The 22,236-nt window shown below is 39.2% G+C and overlaps 1 long non-coding RNA gene across 1 annotated transcript in view; it reads right to left on the bottom strand.

Annotated features, from left to right (window-relative positions):
• Positions 1-22,236, bottom strand: part of LOC139082767 (uncharacterized) — a 40,700-nt gene that overhangs the window by 16,406 nt on the left and 2,058 nt on the right. The gene's annotated exons all lie outside the window — the stretch shown is intronic.

Genomic DNA, 22,236 nt, shown 5'->3' with positions numbered 1-22,236 from the left:
TTAAAAGCCATTGCACATTTTATCTGAAGTAGAGCCTGTTAGTTCAAGAGCTTCAGGATTCCCATAACCTTTTCTAGTTAGTAAGCAATCTGGAGAAAATCAGAGTTGCAAATTAGTTTCATGCTTTGGTTCCTATCTTTGTACTTGTTGCTTCCCCTAATTTCATCATTTTCTACTGGCTCTCGGGCCCTCTCATTTTCAATGGATGTAAAGAAACTGTTCCTTCGTCGTTTATCATCATAACTGACTGCTCAGGAAGTAGATTAGTCCAAGTCATCTCTTAGCCCAATGTTAAAGGAAAAATTGGTTATATCCATAGATCCCAGCCATGGTTCTCAGACAATTTTATCTCAGGAACCCATTTACACTCTTAAAATTTACTGAAGACCCCCCAAGGAGCTTTAATCTTTCAGGGCTATATCACTGGATACCTATCATTAGAAATTGAACCATTTTTAAGGCAAAAATAAGCACACATTCGATCCACTATCAGAGCAATGACATCATGTCGTTACAGCCTTTGGAAAACAATAAACTTATGAGAGAATGAAAGTGAACAAGACAAATAATGTTAGGAAAGTGTTTTGACTTCTGCACTCCCTGAAAGTCTTGGGGACCTCGGGGGTTCTGGATCACCCTTTAAGAACCACTGAACTAGAGTGGTGTGTAAATTAGGTGAAGATGAGAGATGGGGTTGGAGAAGATTAAGATAGCTTAATCCTTTAGTTCTCCTCATGGTTTCTTTATATTAGAGGATCTTGCTGTAAAATAATTACTCCCTCTACCACCACCCCCCTTGCACACACAGTTAAGTTTCCTGTGACTGTCCACTTCTACAGTCGCGGTGGTTCTCAATGCTGACTACAGAACCACTTGGAGAGCCTCAAATACTGATGCCCAGGCACCACCCCAGACCAACTGGGTCAGAATCTTTGGGACGTAGACATAGGGTGTTTTGTGTTGGGCTCTACACTTTTAAGCTCCCCCAAGTGATTCTAGGCAGGAACGAGAACCAGTGGTCTGTGGGATCTTGGGGTATAAAGAAGAGGAAGGGCTAGGAATCTGCTAAAGGAAAACAAAAGAAACTCGAGATTGTAGAGCATCCTTGAGAAAATGGCTTCCACCTTGTGGCTGTTGTGCCTACATTACCCACACCACCACTTAAACCTCGGAATAATTTACATTGAGAAAAGTTTGCAAATGGAATCGTCGAGCACTGTGTCAGTAGTGCCCTCACTGGGGAGACCTGGGAGTTTTTCTAGCTTAAAGAACCCTATTTAGTGTGCATTGGAGTCACTAGGGCTGATGACTGAGCCCCACCGTACCCCCCAAGCTTCTGATTCAGCAGGTCTGGGTGGAACGTGAGAAGCTGGATTTCTAACAAATTCCCAGGGGATGCTGATGCTGCTGGTGGGGACCACACTTTGAGACTCACTGCAGAAATCACAAAAGTTCAGGAAAAATTAGTTCAGTTATCGCCAACTGACAGAGGTTTCAAGAAGCATTTACACTGATGCTTTGGTTCAGCCATAGCCCTGCTGAATTTTTAGCTTGATGTGAAGTTGTCGCTGCACAAGTTTGATGACTAAAGGTTGTAGCCTAAAGAGCTCTGTTGGAGCCAGCGCCTCAAGGAATAAGGCTATTACTTCATAGTTTGGGTATTTTGGATGTTATGAGCTAGGTTCTATCCCTGGCTCTGTCATAAACTAATAGTGTGACTCCAGGCAAGTATCTTTAACACATAAAAGTCCTTAAGGTTCTACAACAGTGTCTAGTTTCCCGGAGAAGCCATTAGGACTTAGGGAAATGAGAGCCACCTGGTGGTCAGTACTGAAATCTATTTAATAACCATTGTGAGGTCACATCATTTGTAACTTCATCCATTCATTATTTCGTAGCTACCATATGCAAGGTATTACAGTAGGTGTAGAAGATACGGTCCATGGTCAAATGGTTGGGAGAAAGAACAGCAGAAAGCTTTTAGGAAGAACTAGGAGGAACTAAGGTACATTGGACTAAGGTATATTTAGGGCTCAAAAGTTCTGGTTTATGTGACCCCAGGTCTCCAGGAGGCTAGGATGGGTACAGCTCAAATTTGCTAGATGCATCTCCCTCCTCAGTAAAATGCCTCTATGCAGTCTCAAATCCTGAGAAGCCACTTCCCCAGACCCCAGGGAGGAAGTGGGCCCAGCGTAGGTGGACAGAGGGAGGAAGGAGTGGGAGAATTGGCTCTGAGCCCTGGTCTGTGTTCTTTCCATTTTTCCTCTGGCATCACTCATCAAACAGTTAGAATCTGGGAGGGGTGAGGCCCCATTGCCTGGGCATGTGCCCCACGCTCTCACAGCTAGTGAGCAGTAGCCCTGGACTTTGACAGGTCCAGTAGGTACTCCTTCTCCTTGCCCATGCTTCCCTCAAGTGGGGTGACAGTGATTCCTAACAGGATCTGAGTAAACCAGTCTCCCTAGGTAATAACCAGACCTCAATCCAAGCAATAAAGAATTTGGTTTGCAACATCATTCCTGACCCAGGCCTTTACTCCTTATAGGAGACAGCACCATTAAAACTATAAAAGAAAATATTCCCCATGCAAGGTGTAACTTCTCTTCCACTTACAAGGTATTTAAGTAGGCCTCTCAGTGGGCCCAATTAAGGTCTGCAAACTCATTAGTGGCAAGAGCGAACACACATCTCACCCTGTTCTCTTATCTGCTATAACACGCTGCCGCAGAAAGGACAACACTCCCATGCCAGGAGCCTGAGATGACACATGATGGATCCAGAGATACTCCACAAAGCTCTGCAAAACCTTGTATGGTTTCTGCAGAAAGGTTGTCATACGTAGAAACTGTGGGTCACACTCATCCATGTTTTCAGGATATGGTATCTGAGAACAAAATCAAAATAATTCCCCAAACTTAAAAAAAAGAAAAAAGAAAAACATGCCGATTTGGTTCATTTGTATCATTGACCAAGAAATAAAATGCTATAGTGTTCTATCAGGGTGAACAGCTTAGGATACCCAACTCAATTATAAGTACCAATGGCACCCGCTGTATGTTACAATCATGTTTTCCCTCCCAGAACACAAAAACTTCCAAAGTCACATTGCAGGAGGGGACTGGAACCAGAAAGGTACTCTGTACAAAGTCAGTGATACAGAGCAATGTGGACCTGAAATAGCCCCTTATATGCTAGGTTATATTTTCCCCGTCCTAGGTGTCAAAACAAGAAACAGCCAAGTTAATAAAAAAGAATCAGCAGTGGTCCATTTATTCAACTATTGGTCAGGATTCCCAGGGGGAGTTTACAGAACAGAGGCTGGGGGGATGGGCTGAGCCTATGGGTACAGGGCTGACCCAGACACAACTATCACACAGGCTTCCCATCTTCTCACTTTCAGGACTCGACTAGGAAGCCCTCTAGGGACTCCTAGACTGTGCCACCCTCAAAATTGTCCTATCCTTTGCCTCATTTATTCAGTACTCCTCATGATTGGCGGGCATCGTTTTGGTAGTTATAATCTCCAAACTTGGTGTGAACAGTAGAGAATCACTGTAAAGAAACAAACTGAATGTGCTCTCCTTCTCCAAACCCACTCCTTAAAGGTAACTACTGTTAAACAATTCAGCATGCATCCCTCTGAAAACTTTTGATAATTTTAAAAATCTCAACAGTGTTAAGTGGCCATCATATTTTTGTATATATTGATAAATATTGACAAAATGTTATATTACCTCAATAGGTTAACTGATAAGGATTTCATTTTAGGTACATTAATGGCTATTTCCGTGGTATTTTCTAATGTACATATCTTATTATTAACTGCGCCACAAAGCCAACAACTCATGCAGAAATTTGGTTGAAAAGTAATTTAATTATTCATTATTTGAGGTTCTATTCAATAAGGCACAGGCAAATATACATCCTCTAGTAGTAAAACAAAAACTCTTGGGCTTCCAGAACTTAGAGGAAAATGTCTTTATTTCATGAGGAAATAAAGCATAAATGGACAAATGGAGCATTTGCTGATTGCGTTTCATAGATCTCTTCCACTCTGTGTGTATTTCCCTTTCAGGTAAACAACTTGCATTTAAAATTAATGTCACTAGATGAAGTGATTCTCTGCTTAGAAGTCATTCAATTAGGTACAAGGATCCAGTTACCCTTATCTTTTGTGTTATGAGACTATTTTTCAATTTAGGAATAAGAAAATTTTGGGGTTTTTTTATTTGTTATATGACCTACGCTGAGTTTTTCTCTCTGTTTAAAATAATTCCTGATCATACCTACATCTAGCTGCTTCTCATCTTGAAGCTTTGGCTTAGAATTCAGAAAGAGCCTTTATGAATATGTATTGTGTCCCCTGCAACACATAGTTCAGAACATAAAGGGGGGTCCCTACCCTCTAGTATAAATAATATAAAAAGAGAAAGCATGTTAGGGTCTCAGGAAGAATGGCAGAAAACAGTCTTCTGAGGGAAGGAGAGCTGCTGTTGTCAGCAATATGGAATGTTCTAGTCCAGCAGCTGGTGACGTCACTCAGGTGAGTGACTCTTCAGGGCAATGGGATCTTATTTGTCTGCTCCTCATCTGACACCACACCTTTTCTGGGGAGACCGCAAGCTTTCTTTTGGATACAACTGCTAACTCTCCCAAACCTTTGTCATATCAGGGTTTCCTCTTTTGTGGACAAGACTTAGGATAGAAACAAGTTTGTGAGAAGTTTTTGGGGTTTTCGTTGCTGTTTCTACTCTGTACCTACCATTTAGCCTTCAAAGGCCACAGTTTGAGGGAGCCAGCTCTTCTATTTTCCCTAAGAGTTGTTCTCACCTACCCTCTAAGGACCAGGACTGATATCATTACGGGGGTTTCTTCTAGAGCAGGGCTGGAGGCAGCGGTCTTTCTTTGGGTTATTAAGCCTAACAGCGGGCCTTTCCAAACACCCATCAAGCCCACAGACCTGGTCTTCCCAGGATTCAGGAACTAGGAAGTGGAATGTTTTCACTGCAGTTACTTTGAAACAAGGAGGCACATTTAATCTCTGCTCAGGAGAAGGTGCTAAATTTCCGTTGTTAAATTTCCATAAATACTAATAGATTACTGACAAAGGGGATATTCCAATTACAACTCTTCAGACTGATCCAGGCTCCCAGAAGAAGAGCTGAACTACTCTCCATAACTGGCAATGATTCAGTGCCCTGTGCTAGAACCACTTTGTGGCATTCTAGATTGACTCATGGCTGAAGAGCAGCAACAGTTAAGAATATGAATATTCTGTGGCCGGCCCGGTGGCACAGTGGTTAAGTTTGTACACTTTGCTTCGGCAGCCTGAGGTTCACCGGTTTGGATCCCAGGTGCGGACGTATGCCACGCTGTGGCAGGCGTCCTACATATACAGTAGAGGAAGCTGGGCACGGATATTAGTTCAGGGCCAGTCTTCCTCAGCAAAAAGAGGAGGATTGGCTGCAGATGTTAGCTCAGGCTAATCTTCCACAAAACAAAACAAAACAAAATAATATGAATATTCTACCATGGCAGTTTCTGGATACTTTATTTGGATCCTGGAGATGCTGGATACATAAAGGTAGAAGCAAATTGCAAATGTATAAGAAATAGGTACAGACAATTAATAGAAAAAAGTAATACGAATGATCCATAATTACATGAAAATATGTTTAATCTCATAAGTGAAATGCAAATTAAAACTACAGAGATTCTATTTCTTACCTACCAGATCAGCAAAGAAAACAGTCTGATAGCAAACTCCACTGGCAATTCTGTGGATAAACAGGCACTTTTATATATTGCTATGGGAATGCACCATCTCCTGTGAAAGGATTTGGCAATATCTAGCAAAATTATCTAAGTTACCCTTTGATTCAGCAATCCCACTTCTGGAAATCTACTCAAAAGACATATTGACAACAGTGTGAATAATGCACAGCAGCTGGGGCCCTTGGTCATTTTGCTTCCTTAGTGAAAGTCTGCAAGGTGAATTCTTATGGCCATAACATTTACTTTGTTTTTCATTTTTGGCCAAATGTCTGTTTTGAACTATTATAAGTATACTGTAATCCTAACCTTTTCATTTACGGTTAAGCTGAGCAATGTTTTAGTTGGCATAACAAAAGAATTTCCTTATTTTTTTGTCTTTTCACTGACTACAAGTCAAATTTGAGGAGCCTCAGAACATTGTTTAAGAAGAAATTATAAGCAGGTGGGGTGGGTTCTGTTTGGGTTTTTTTGGTGATTTTTCGTTTGTTTTTTGATGAGGAAGATTGGCCCTGAGCTAATATCTGTTGCCAATCTTCCTCTGCTTTGTACATGGGACACTGCCACAGCATGACTTGGAGTGTAGATCCACACCCAGGATCCGAACCCACGAACCTCAGGCTGCTGAAGTGGAGTGTGCAGACTTAATCACTCATTACACCACCAGCCTTGCCCAGGTAGGGTGTTTTTTTAATAAACAGAGGTTAGCATTCTTTACACTTTTACATGTTGCTTTCTTCTTTCTTTAGTCTAACTTTTTAAAATAGACAATATGTTCACGTTTCAAAATCAAAACTAGGTAAAAAGGAAATCAAGAAGTTTTGTTCCTGTCTCCATCCATCCCCATCCTTCCCATGGGTAGCATTAGCCTGCCCAGTCCCATTTTGTCTGTTGTCTCAGCATCTCATCCAGTTTAGCACTTGTCCAGGATTTTTCCGTTTTTACAAGTTAATATTTCTACTTTTATTAAAACAAGCAGAGGGGGCTGGCTCTGTGGCCGAGTGGTTAAGTTCATGCGCTCTGCTGTGGCGGTCCAGAGTTCAGATCCTGGGCGCGGACATGGCACCGCTCATCAGGCCACATTGAGGCGGCGTCCCACATCCCACAACTAGAAGGACCTGCAACTAAGATATACAACTGTGTACGGGGGGGTTTGGGGAGATAAAACAGAAAAAAAAAAAAAGATTGGCAACAGTTGTTAGCCCAGGTGCAAATCTTAAAAAAAAAAAAAAAAAAAAGCAGATATGAGTTTAGTGGACTCTTAGTTTGACATGGTTTAGTATTGTGTGTGAAAACTAATAAACAGAAACATCATTTAAAATGGAATCGGGATGGTGTCAAGATGGCAGCATAGTTTGACTCTGAACTCACCTCTTCCCGTGGACATGACAAATTTACAACTACTCTTGGAACAATTACCCCTGAGAGAGAACTGAAATCTGGATAAAAAGAACCCCCACAACAAGGGATGGTGCTGACTGAGGTAGAGGCAGAAATTCCTTTCTGGAGAGAAAAAAGCCACCTTCGAGCTGCAGTGCCTCACAGCCAGCCAGGAACAATCTTAAGGTAGAAAGCCTTCCCTGGAGGAGTAGGGGATCTGGGTGGGGGAGTGTTACCACAATAAGAAACTTTTGGACTCAGCACAACCAAGACAAGGGTCATAATATCTGGCTTTGCTGGCTATTAACTACAACAGGGAATACCCCCAGAAAAGCTATTAGACATAAGGGGGAGAAAAGCCTGGTCTTAAAGGGCCCATGCACAAATTCACCCATTTGGGAAAGCAACCTAAAATCACCAGAAAGAAAGGTGCACAGTCCTTTGGTGAAAAGAGACTCACCTGATAGGCTCGGGGTGCATCTCAGTGAGAGGTGAGACCTCCCCAGGGACTGAGACATTGGCAGCAGCCATTATTGTGACCTAGTACAGGCGTGCTGACACAGACACTGGCAGATGCTGTTGCAGTTCTTCCCCTGCCCTGTTAGCCCAGGGGTCTGCCCCACCCAGGAGAGTATCAATTTAATCCAGCTCAGCCAAGGCAACCAGCCTGCCCTAGGGGCTGGCCTCACCTGAAAGCAAGACCTCAGTTAACTTGTGGGCCCCATAAGCAGGGTGCCTGGATCCTCTGCACCCAGGCAGTGCGTGTGTCTCTGCAGGGCAGGGCATGGGCGAGGGGCAGGCTTGCATTGGTGGATTGTGTGGGCCCTCTACAGTGGGGTGAGTGGGTTTGCTTCAGGGGGTTGGTGCTTGTGCATGGGGCAGGACTGTGTTGACAGGATGTGTGGCCCAGCTAGGTGGTGGGGCTTGTCAGCTGCAGCAGATTTGTGCTTTTCAAACACCCACGTAGGGGGTTGGCCCCCCTTCCAAAGCCTGAAACAACTGGGTGCTCCCAGGCCTGGGGCTGGCCCCACTCAGCTGCAATCCTAAGAGAGCTGACAACAGCCTTACAGGCCAGAGGCCTACAGCAATTCTAAGGCCCTGAGCCTAGCAACCAGACACACTGGGGGCTCACTCACTTAACAGAAAAAGTGCAACAGGAATGTGCTATTAGACCTTGCAGCCAACTGTTCTGGGGCTTTTCATGCCTGATAAAATGTCTGAAGGGTCCAGAGCAGCCATACACAGCTGAATATTACAACCAGCTGGCCAGGGGGACAGGCTAGCCTCCCCAGGCACCTGCAGCAAGAACAACCCTGCAGCAACAGAAGGTCACATGTAGCCCACACAGGTACCTCTGGAATATTTGGAACTGATATCAAGAGGGAAGCACACTGCTGGGCCTCATAAGGCATCTCTTACATAAGGCCACCTCTCCAAGATCAGGAGACATAGCTGACCTACCTAATACATAGATATAAGCACAGAGAAAAGGGCAAAATGAGGAGACAAAGGAATACATTCCGAGTAAGGGAACAGGACAAAACCACAGAAAAAGAACTAAACAAAACAGAGATAAACAATCTACCTGACAAAGAGTACAAACTAAGAGTCATAAGGCTGCTCAATGATCTTGGGAGAAGAATGGATGAACTCAGTGAGAACTTCAACAAAGAACTGGAAAATATATAAAAGAACCAACCAGAAATGAAGAATACAATACTGGAAGTGAAAAATTCACTAGAGGGACTCAAGAGCAGAGTAGATGATACAGAAGAATGCAGCAGCAAGCTGGATGAAAGACTAGAGGGACTCACCCAAGCTGAACAGATAAAAGAAAAAAGAATTTAAAGGAATAATGGCAGTCTAAGGGACCTTTGGGACAACATCAAGTGCACTTACATCTGTATTATAGGTATCCCAGAAGTAAAAGAGAGAGACAAAGGGGCAGAGAATCTATTTGAAGAAATAATAGCTGAAAACTTTCCTAACCTAAGGAAGGAAACAGACATCCAAGTACAGGAAGCACAGAGAGCCCCAAACAAGATGAACCCAAAGAGGCCCACGCCAAGAAACATTATAATTAAAATGTCAAGAAGTAAAGATAAAGAGAGGATCCTAAAAGCCACAAGAGAAAGGCAATAAGTTACATACAAAGGAAACCCCATAAAGTTATCAGCTGACTCTCAGCAGAAACCTTTACAGGCTAAGAGGGAGTGGCACAATATATTTAAATTGCTGAAATGAAAAACACCTACAGCCAATAATGCTCTACCTGGCAACATTATCATTCAGAATGAAAGGAGAAATAAGAGTTTCCCAGACAAGCAAAAACTAAGGGCGTTATCACCAAAACACCAGCCTTACAAGAAATGCAAAAGAGACTTATTCAAGTGGAAAAGAGAAGACCACAAATAGGAATAAGCAAATTATCACCAAAAAAAAAGCAATAAAATCACTGGTAAAGGCAAATATACAGTAAAGGTAGGAGATCAACCACCTATGAAACTAATATTAAAGTCAAAAGACAAAAGTACTAAAATTATTTATTTCTATGATAAGAGGGTAATGGACACACATGCACAAAAAAAGAGGTTAGATACAATATCAACAACATAAAATGTTGAAGGAGGAGAGTAAAAGAGTAGAGCTTTTAGCAAGAGGTCAAACTAAACAGACAATCAATACAGATTGCTATATACATAAGTTATTTTATATGAACCTCATGGTAATGACAAACCAGAAACCTATAATAAATACAAAAAAAAATGAAGAGAAAGGAATCCAAACATAATACTAAAGAAAACCATCAAACCACAAGGAAAGAGAGCAAGAGAAGAAGGAACAGAGAAGAACTACTAAAACACCCAGAAAAAAAGTAACAAAATGGCAATAAGAACATTCTCATCAATAGCTGCTTTATATGTCAATGGACTAAATGCTCCAATCAAAAGGCATAGGGTGGCTGACTGGATAAAAAAAAAAAAACAAGACCCATATTTGTGCTGCATACAGGAGACAAAATTAAGGCCTAAAGACACTCACAAACTGAAAGTGAAGAGATGGGAAAAGATATTCCATGCATATGGCAAAGAAAAGAAAGTTGGGATAGCAATACTTAGACAAAATAGACTTTAAAACAAAAACTGTAACAAGAGACGAAGAAGGGCACTACATAATGATAAAGAGAACAATCCAACAAGAGGATATAACACTTGTAAATATCTATGCACCCAATATAGGAGAACCTAAATATATAAAGCAATTATTGACAGACATAAAAGGAGAAATAGACAGCAACACAACAATAGTAGGGGACTTTAACCCTCCACTTACACCAATGGGTAGATCATCCAAACAGAAGATCAATAAGGGAACATTGGCCTTAAATGTCACATTAGACCAGATGGACTTAGCAGATATATACAGAACATTCCATCCAAAAACTGCAGAATACACATTCTTTTCAAATGCACATGGAACATTCTCCAGGATAGATCACATATTAGGCCAACAAACAAGTCTCAATAAATTTAAGAAGACTGAAATAATACCAAGAGGGGGCCGGCCTCATGGCTGAGTGGGTTAAGTTTGGATGCTCCACTTTGGAAGCCTGGGGTTTCACTGGTTCAGATCCTAGGTGTGGACATGGCACCACTCATCAGGCCATGCTGAGGTGGCATCCCATATAGCACAACCAGAGGCACTCACAACTAGAATATGCCACTCTGTATTGGGGGGCTTTCAGGAGAAGAAGAAGGAAAAAAAAAAAAAGGATTGGTAACAGATGTTAGCTCAGGTTAAAGTTAGCCAAACTTTAAAAAAAAAAAAGAAAAGATAAGAAAGAATACCATGAATCTTTTCTGACCACAACAGTATGAAACTAGAAATCAACTACAGGAAGAAAATCAGAAAAGCTACAAATATGTAGAGATTAAACAAAATGCTACTGAACAACGACTGGGTCAATAAAGAAATTAAAGGAAAAATCAAAAAATATCTGGAGACAAATGAAAATTAAAATACAACATGCCAAAATGTATAGGGTACAGCAAAAGCAGTTTGAAGAGGGAAATTTATAGCAATACAGGCCTACCTCAACAAACAAGAAAAACCTCAAATAAGCAGTCTAAGAGTGCACATGAAGGAACTGGAAAAAGAAGATCAAACAAAGCCCTAAATCAGTAGAAGGAAGGAAATAATAAAAATTAGAGCAGAAACAAATGAAATAGACTAAAAAATATAGAAAAAAATCAATGAAACTAAGAGCTGGTTCTTTGAAAAGATAAACTTGACAAACCTTTAGCTAGACTCACCAAGAAAAAAAGAGAGAAGGCTCAAATAAATAAAATCAGAAATGAAAGAGGAAGGGCCAGCCCCATGGCTGAGTAGTTAAGTTCACACACTCCGCCTTGGTGGCCCAGGGTTTCACTGGTTCAGATCCTGGACACAGACCTAGTACCACTCATCAAGCCATGCTGAGGTGGTGTCCCACACAGCAGAGCCAGAAGGACCTACAACTAGAATATACAACTATGTACTGGGGGGCTTTGGGGAGAAGAAGAAAAAATATATATTGGCAACAGATGTTACCTCAGGTGCCAATCTTTAAAAAAAAAAAAAAGAAAAGAAATGAAAGAGGAGAAATTACAACAAACACCTCAGAAATACAAAAGATTATAAGAGAATACTATGAAAAAGCTATACACCAACAAATTGGATAATCTAGAAGAAATGGATAAATTCTTAGAATCATACAACCTTCCAAAACTTAATCAAGAAGAAATAGAGAAATGAATAGACCAATCACCAGTAAGGAGATCAAAACAGTAATCAAAAACCTCACAAAAAATACAAGTCCAGGACCAGATGGCTTCCCTGGTGAATTCCACCAAACATTCAAAGAAGACTTAATACCTATCCTTCTCAAACTATTCCAAAAATTTGAAAAGCAGGGGCTGGCGCGGTGGCGCAGTGGTTAAGTGCACACGTTACACGTCTCAGTGGCCCAGGGTTTGCCAATTCAGATCCCGGGTGTGGACATAGCACCACTTGGCAAAAGCCATGCTGCGGTAGGTGTCCCCCATAAAAAGTAGAGGAAGATGGGCATGGATGTTAGCTCAGGGCCAGTCTTACTCAGCAAAAAGAGAAGGATTGGCAGTAGTTAGCGTAGGGCTAATCTTCCTCAAAAAAAAATTTGAAAAGGAGGGGAGGCTTTCTAACTCATTCTATGAAGCCAACATTACCCTGATACCAAAACCAGACAACACAAAAAAAGAAAATTACAAGCCAATATCACTGATGAACATCAATGCAAAAATCCTCAACAAAATACTAGCAAATTGAATACAACAATAGAAAGGATCAATGAAACAAAGAGTTGGTTCTTCGAAAGAATTAACAAAATTGACAAACCTTTAGCCAGACTCACCAAGAAAAGAAGAGAGAAATCGCAAATAAATAAAATTAGGAATGAGAGAGGAGAAATCACAACAGATACCAATGAAATACAAGAGATCATAAGAGAATACTATGAAAAACTATATGCCAACAAATTGAACAACCTGGAAGAAATGGACAAATTCCTAGACTCCTACAATCTCCCCAAACTGAATCAGGAAGAAATGGAGAATCTGAATAGGCCAATCACAAGTAAGGAAATAGAAACGGTAATCAAAAACCTCCCCAAAAATAAGAGTCCAGGACCAGACGGCTTCTCTGGAGAATTCTACCAAACATTCAAAGAAGACTTAATACTATTCTTCTCAAGCTGTTCCAGAAAATTGAGAAAGATGGAGAACTCCCTAACACATTCTATGAAGCCAACATCACTCTGATCTCCAAACCTGACAAGGACAACACAAAGAAAGAGAACTACAGGCCGATATCACTGATGAACATAGATGCAAAAATCCTCAACAAAATTTTGGCAAACTGAATACAGCAATACATCAAAAAGATTATACACCATGATCAAGTGGGATTTATACCAGGGACACAGGGATGGTTCAACATCCGCAAGTCAATCAACGTGATACACTACATCAACAAAATGAAAAACAAAAACCACATGATCATCTCAATAGATGCAGAGAAAGCATTTGACAAGATCCAATACCCATTTATGATAAAAACCCTCAATAAAATGGGTATAGAAGGAAAGTACCTCAACATAATAAAGGCCATAAATGACAGACCCACAGCCAACATCATACTCAATGGACAAAAACTGAAAGCCATCCCTCTGAGGACAGGAACAAGACAAGGGTGCCCACTTTCACCACTCCTATTCAACATAGTACTGGAGGTGCTGGCCAGAGCAATTCGGCAGGAAAAAGAAATAAAAGGAATCCAAATAGGTAACGAAGAAGTAAAACTCTCGCTGTTTGCAGACGACATGATCTTATATATAGAAAACCCCAAAGAATCCATAGAAAAACTTAGAAATAATCAACAACTACAGCAAAGTAGCAGGGTATAAAATTAACGTGCATAAATCAGTAGCATTTCTATACACTAACAATGAACTAACAGAAAAAGAACTCAAGAACTCAATCCCATTCACAATCGCAACGAAAAGAATAAAATACCTTGGGATAAACTTAACCAAGGAAGTGAAGGATCTATACAATGAAAACTACAAGACTTTCTTGAAAGAAATTGACGATGACATAAAGAGATGGAAAGACATTCCATGCACATGGATTGGAAGAATAAACATAGTTAAAATGTCCATACTACCTAAAGCAATCTACAGATTCAATGCTATCCCAATCAGAATCCCAAGAACATTCTTCACAGAAATTGAACAAACAATCCTAAAATTCATATGGGGCAACAAAAGACCGCGAATTGCTAAAGCAATCCTGAGCAAGAAAAACAAAGCCAGCGGAATCACAATCCCCGATTTCAAAACATACTACAAAGCTACAGTGATCAAAACAGCATGGTACTGGTACAAAAACAGGTCCACAGATCAATGGAACAGAATTGAAAGCCCAGAGATAAAACCACACATCTATGGACAGCTAATCTTCGACAAAGGAGCAGAGGGCCTACAATGGAGAAAAGAAAGTCTCTTCAACAAATGGTGCTGGGAAAAGTGGACAGCCACATGCAAAAGACTGAAAATTGACCATTCTTTTTCACCACACACCAAAATAAACTCAAAATGGATCAAAGACCTAAAGATTAGGCCTGAGACAATAAGTATTTTGGAAGAGAATATAGGCAGTACACTCTTTGACATCAGTTTCAAAAGAATCTTTTCGGACACTATAACTCCTCAGTTGAGGGAAACAATAGAAAGAATAAACAAATGGGACTTCATCAGACTAAAGAGCTTCTTCAAGGCAAGGGAAAACAGGATTGAAACAAAAAAACAGCTCACTAATTGGGAAAAAATATTTACAAGCCACTTATCTGACAAAGGGTTAATCTCCATAATATACAAAGAACTCACACTGCTTAACAACAAAAAAACAAACAACCCGATCAAAAAATGGGCAGAGGACATGAACAGACATTTCTCAAAAGAAGATATGAATATGGCCAATAGACACATGAAAAGATGTTCATCATCGCTAATCATCAGGGAAATGCAAATCAAAACTACACTAAGATATCACCTTACACCCGTTAGATTGGCAAAAACATCCAAAACCAAGAACGACAAATGTTGGAGAGGTTGTGGAGAAAGAGGAACCCTCATACACTGTTGGTGGGAATGCAAACTGGTACAGCCACTATGGAAAACCTTATGGAGATTTCTCAAAAAGTTAAAAATAGAAATACCCTATGACCCAGCCATCCCATTACTGGGTATCTATCCTAAGAAACTGAAATCAGAAATCTCAAGAGTCCGTTGCACCCCTATGTTCATCGCTGCATTATTTACAATAGCCAAGACGTGGAACCAACCTACATGCCCAGAAACTGATGATTGGATAAAGAAGATGTGGTATATATACACAATGGAATACTACTCAGCCATAAAAAAAGACAAAATTGGCCCATTCACAGCAATGTGGATGGACCTCGAGGGTATTATGTTAAGCGAAATAAGCCAGTCAGAGAAAGACGAACTCTATATGACTCCACTCATAGGTGGAAGTTAGTATATTGATAAGGAGATCTGATCCGTGGTTACCAGGGAAAAGGGGGGGTTGGGGGGAGGGCACAAAGGGGGAAGTGGTGTACCCACAACATGACTAACAAAAATGTACAACTGAAATCTCACAAGGTTGTAATCTATCATAACATTAATAAAAAATAAATAAATAAAAATTTAAAAATTATACAAAATAAAAAAAATAAAAATAAAATAAAAATAAAAAAAAGATCATACATCATGATCAAGTGGGTTTTATTCCAGGGATGCAGAGATGGTTCAACACACAGATCAATGGAACAGAATCGAGAGCCCAGAAATAAACACACACATCTATGGACAGCTAATTTTCAACAAGGGAGCCAAGAACATACAATGGAAACAGGAAAGTCTCTTCAAAATAAATGGTGTTGGAGAAACTGGACAGCCACATGCAAAAAAATGAAAGTAGACCATTATCTTACACCATACACAAAAACTAACTCAAAATAGATTAAAGACTTGGATGTAATACTGAAACCAAGAAACTTCTAAAAGAAAACTTAGGCAGGGTGCTCTTCAACATAAGTCTTCACAACATGTTTTCAAGTACCATGTCTGACCAGGCAAGGGAGACAATAGGAAAAATAAACACATGGGACTACATCAAACTAAAAAGCTTCTGCACAGCAAACTATCAACAAACAAAACAACCTAACAATTTGGAGATGATATTTGCAAACCACGTATCTGATAAGGGGTTAATATCCAAAATGTACAAAGAACTCATGCATCTCAACAACAACAAAACTAACAACCCTATCTTTAAATGGGCAAAAGATCTGAACAGACATTTCTCCAAAGAAGATATACAGACAGCAAACAGGCACATGAAAAGATTTTCAACTTCACTAATTATCAGGGAAATGCAAATCAAAACTTCAATGAGATATTACCTCACCCCCATCAGCATGGCTATATTTAGCAAGACAGGAAATAACAAGTGTTGGAGAGGATGTAGAGAAAAGGGAGCTCTCAAACACTGCTAGTGGGAATGCAGACTGGTGCAGCCACTATGGAAAACAGTATGGAGATTCCTCAAAAAATTAAGAATAGAACTACCATACTATCCAGCTGTTCCATGCTGGATATTTATCCAAAGAACATGAAAACACAAATGCATAAAGATACATGCACCACTATGTTCATCGCAGCTTTATTCACAATATCCAAAACTTGGAAGCAACCTAGGTGCCCATCAAGGGATGAATGGATAAAGAAGATGTGGTATATATATACAATGGAATACTACTTAGCCATAAAAAAGGGTAAAAGCTGGCCATTTGTGACAACATGAATGGACCTCAAGGGTATTATGCTAAGTGAAATAAGTCAGAGGGAGAAAGCCAAATACCGTATGGTCTCACTCATAAATAGATGATAAAAACAACAACGAACAAAGACATAGAGACAGAGATTGGATTGGTGGTTACCAGAGGGCAAGCGTGGGAAGGAGGAGGGTGAAAGTGGTGATTAGGCACATGTGTATGCTGATGGATGGTAATTAGTCTTTGGGTGGTGAACATGATGTAATCTACACAGAAATCAAAATATAATGATGTACACCTGAAATGTATATAATGTTATAATAATAATAAATGTTACCCAAATAATAAAAAAAGAAGTAAAAATTCTGTGGCCATCCATATGAAAAAAAGAAAGGTACTCTGAAGGAAAGCCAAAAGATTGTGACTGTGAAAAGATTTGGGCTGAAGTGTTTATACATTTCAATATGAAAATAATTAGAATTGAGAATTGAAAATATCTGTCATGTAGCAGAACTTCCTCTTTTAAGATGCCTCTCTAAAGAAAGTATTTGCTCAATCAAAAATTGTACAGTCTAGGCCAGGCCCGGTGGCCCAGAGTTTAAGTTTGGCACACTCCACATTGGTGGCCCAGGCTCAGTTCCCGGGAGTTGACCTACTCCACTCGTCTGTCAGTGGCCATCCTGTTGCAGTGGGTCACATACAAAAAGAGGATGATTGGCAATGGATATTAGCTCAGGGTGAATCTTCCTCAGCAAAAGAAAAAAAAAATTACAGTCTACACTGAGAGCCAATCAAAGGTGTCAACAACTTCAAATGTATTAACCATAGAATGCAACTTTAAAGAAGATTGCAGGCAATTTTATGGAAAACATAAAAGTAAGACCACTTAACAGTTACATTTCTTCAGAAAAAAATACCAACTCCGCGATATTAGAGACAGAGATGGCTAAGAAACTACTTAAAATATGTCAATGAGTACCAAAAATAATTATTCAGAGAACTAAATGTTTTTTAAATTTTTGTTTGAATGTATATAAATGTTATAGAATCCTCAAACTTATCAACAAATACTTCAAAAATTATATAAATTTATTTATATTTAGCTCCCCCTTTGACTTTCACAAGTGTCCTAGTTTAGAAGATAAATTATATAGTCACATTACCCTTAGTAAACCATTTTTATTAATTTCTTGTTTATCTTTCTTTAAGCAAATTTAAGAAAAATAAGTGTACATTTTTATTTCTCCCCTTCTTACACAAAATCTAACTGTATGTAATATTCAACACTTTTTTCACTTAATATATCCTGAAGATATTTTTACATCGACATATAGATATTTTTCTCATTTCTTTTTATAGCTGGATGATATTCCATTGAGTATATACACTGGATTATTGAACCACTGACAGACACTTGGATCGTTTCCAGTTTTGTTATCGATAACAAAGCCCCCCAAAATAACCTTGTACATGTATCATTTCATATGGATAAAAGGTATAGCTATAGGATAGATTTGCAGAAGTAGGGACTTGGGCATCAAAATGTAAATGCATATATAACTTTTGATATGTTGCTAGATTCCCTATGGATAGTGTTTTGTTCTATATTCAATAAGAAAAATAGTCAGACTGGTTTAGACACCACACTTTCAGTCTCTTGCACTTTACAACACAAATATTACATAAAACATTCTTATTGTAAAATATTCAGCCAAGAACACAGAGCAGAATGTGAACATCCTTTTTATCCTCTCATCCCTACTCCTCTTCTTGGAGGTAGTTACTGTCAGCAGCCTAATGTAAAGCCTTTAAGTCCTTTTTCTAAGCATTCACAGAAGTACATTCATACCTATCATCTGGAGTTTATCTATTTAAGTATAAATTGAATTATACTATATGCATTATTCCACAACTTGGTTTTTTTTTCACGAAACGGTTTATCTTTGACGTCTTAGTGTATTTAAGTCAAGCTCATTCATTTTAACAAGTTGCATAATGTTCCATAATATGGGTACACCAAAATTTATTTAATCTCCCAGGACTCTCATTTTATCGTGAATAAACTGGAAGTGAATGGTATAAAGGATGGTAAATGGTATAAAAGGTATAAAGGATAACTAGATGTTTAGAAGCATGATAGTACAAAAGATTACCACATTTGGAAGCTCAAGTGTACAAAAGCACGTCTATATCTGTGTGTAGCTTTCAAGGCAGGAGGTGGGAATATCATGGGCCTATACCTAGACAGAACCGCAATTCACTCCCAGTTCTGTCACCTACCAGCCATGTGACTCAAAATAACTCGCATAACCTTTCTGAATCTGTTTTCTCCTCTATAAAATGAAGATAATAGAGTCTACTTTGCATTCTGTTACAAGGATTAAAAAGTATGTATGAAAAGCAGTTAAGTACTTAACACAATGTCTAGCATATAGTAGGCCCACAAATTTTAAGGATGAATGAGTTTAAATTGTTGAAAAATGTAATCATCTATTCTATTATCACATTAATTCTACATTTTACTTCTTCCACTTGTAAAATTGAAATATTTTTAAATACCATTTTTCTAAAGTATTTGTAGAGCTGACACATAGCCAAAGAAGACAATTTAGAAAATATCAAAAAGTATTAAAAAACCAAAATGTACAAATAACCTCATCACCCTAAATATTTCATTGTTAGGTGTTAATGCATTTCCTGGCAATCCATTTTCTATGTGAGTGAATGAATGAAAAAAAAGAAAATTCTCTTTAAGCAGAGATTCTGGCACCATGTGTTGAAAAGACTATGCTTTGCCCACTGAATTGTCTTGACACCCTTGCATCAAGACACAACTGACCATAAATGGACTCTCCCTATCCCATTGATCTATGTCTACCCTTATGTCAGCACCACATCGCCTTGATTGCTGCAGCTTTGTAGCAAGAGTTGAAATCGAGAAGTGTGAGTCCTTCGACTTCATTCTTTTTCAAGATTATTTTGGCTATTCTGCTCTCTTACATTTCCCTATGCATTGTAGGATGGTCTTGTCCATTTCTACAAAGAAGTAAGCTGGGATTCCGATTAGATCTTTAATTTTTTTTCACCAATGTTTTGTAGTTTTCAGAGTGCAAGCCTTGTGCTTTGGTGGGATTTATTCCCAAGTATTTTATTCTTTTAGATGCTATTGTAAATGGAAGTGTTTTCTTAATTTCATTTTCAGTTTTTTCATCGCTAGTGTATAGAATACAATTGATTTTTGTATATTGATCTTGTATCCTGCAACCTTGCTGCACCTATCAGTTTTAATAGTTTTTTAGTGGATTCCTCAAGATTTTCCATATACAGGATCATGTCATCTGTGAATAAAGATAGCTTTACTTTCCCTCTCCAATTTGGTTGCCTTTTATTTCTTTGTTGCCTAATTCCCCTTACTATAAGCTCCAGCACGATGCTGAATAAAAGTGGCAAGAGTAGACATCCTCATCTTGTTCCTGATCTGGGGAGAAAATATTCAGTCTTTTACCATTAAGCATGATATTAACTGTGAGTTTTTTCATAGATGGCCTTTATCAGGTTGAAGAAGTTCCCTTCTAATCCTAGTTCAGCGTTTTTATGATAAAAGAGTGTGGGATTTAGTTAATTTTTCTGCCTCTATTGAGATGACCGTGTAATTTTTGTCCTTTATTAATATGGTGTAGTACACTGATTTTCCTGTATTGAACTAACTTTGCATTCCGGGGATAAATCACACTTGGTTATGGTGTGTAACCCCTTTTATACGTTGCTGAATCATTTTTGTTAGTTTTTGTTGAGGATTTTTGTTTCTATATTTATAAGGGATATTGGTCTGTGGGGTTTTTTGTTTTTTCTGTTAATCTCTGTCTGATTTTTGTATCAGGGTAATACTAGCATCATATAATGAATAGGGAAGTGTTCTTTCCACTTCTATTTTTTGGAAGTGTTTGTGATGGCTTGGTATTAATTCTTTAAACATTTGATAGAATTCAACAATGAAGACTGGGCTTTCCTTATAGGACGATTTTTAATTACTAATTCAATTTCTTTACTTGTCATAGGTCTATTCAGATTTTCTATTTCTTTCTTTTTTTTTTTTTTAAGATTCTATTTTTCCTTTTTCTCCCCAAAGCCCCACAGTACACAGTTGTGTATTTTTAGTTGTGGGTCCTTCTAGTCGTGGCATGTGGGACACCGCCTCAGCATGGCCTGATGAGCAGCGCCACGCCCCCGCCCAGGATTCAAACCGGCAAAACCCTGGGCCGCCCAAGCAGAGCACGAGAACTTAACCACTCAGCCACAGGGCCAGCCCCTCTTGAGTCGATTTTGACTATCTTTCCAGGAATTTGCCCACTTCGTCTAGGTTATTTTAATTGCTTGCACACAGTTGTTCAAAAGTATTCCCTGATAGTCCTTTTATTTCTGTTTAAGGTCAGTAGTGATCCTGATCTTAGTAATTCGAATCTTCTTTTCTTATTTAGTCTAGCTAAAGGTTCGTCATTGTTCATCTTTACAAAGAACTAACTTTTGGTTTCATTGGGTTTTTTTCTATTATTTTTCTTTTTCTCTATTTCATTTATTTCCTCTCTATTCTTTAGTTTTTTCCTTCTGCTTGCTTTTAGTTTGCTCTTTTTGTTTTATTGTTTAAATAGGTAAACACACATTGTACAAATTCAAGATGACCCAAGGTTTTTGTGAGGAAACTATTTTCCTGTAAAAACATCTCTTGCCCCTTTCCCTTTACTTTGGATTTGCTTCAGTGTAATCCAGTTGGGGTAGGGCAGATGGAAATGTGAATATAAAATAAAACAAAAGTGGCCATGAGTTGATGATCACTGTAGTTGTGTGAGGGGTACGTCAGATTCATTGTACTATTCTCTTTACCTTTGTATATGTTTAAAACTTTCCATAATAAAAAGTTAGAAATATATGTATCCTATTCTTATCCTCAAGGTCCATTAAGCTTCCAGAAAACACACCAGTTATCTACACAAAGAGAATTACTATAAGGTATTGTTAACCAGATATAAAATTGGTAGCTGCTAAAGGATAAAAAGAGAAGTCTAAGGTGTCATGGAGGTTAACACCTAGCAGCTACCTTGAGGAAACAAGGGGAAATTCTTAAAAACTTAGAGGAACTCAAACCTCTGAGGAAGGAGCTGGCTGGTGCTGCTGAGGCGGGAGGGAGTGAGTAAGGAGGCTGGTTTTGCAAGTGTTGGAAAAACTGACTCAGCTGCTGCTCCTGAAGGAACTGCTGCCGCCAGAGTAAAGCAGCATTGCTTGGATGATGCTCAGAGGAACAGAAAGCAGACAGAACAGATTACGTCCCTTCTCTCTCCTTCAGTCTTGCAGTTTCCCTCTAGTGCCCCTTATTGGCAAAGCCTAGCAGGGAAGCAGAAGGCAAAGCAGAAATGTTTGCAGAGTTCCAGCCTCAGCATCACAAAGCTGTGTGTAGGTAGCTGGATACTGCATCCTGATTGCCCTCATTAGAACCAGGCAGGTTCTGGCTCACAGAAGTAGCTGCCCTGCTACTGGGATCTGGCCTAAACCTCCAGGGATGTTTTAAAAAAAATAAAGAATTTGGCTGTCCTTTCCAAGAGTGGCCAAAAGATCTGTATCTTAAAGGCTTTATATTTTGAAGTATTGTAACGTTAAAAGGGAATTTAAAACTGA

This window comes from Equus przewalskii, chromosome 4, assembly GCF_037783145.1.
Source record: "Equus przewalskii isolate Varuska chromosome 4, EquPr2, whole genome shotgun sequence".
In the NCBI taxonomy this organism is placed as follows: domain Eukaryota; kingdom Metazoa; phylum Chordata; class Mammalia; order Perissodactyla; family Equidae; genus Equus; species Equus przewalskii.
This window is presented reverse-complemented; position numbering and strand designations above follow the sequence as displayed.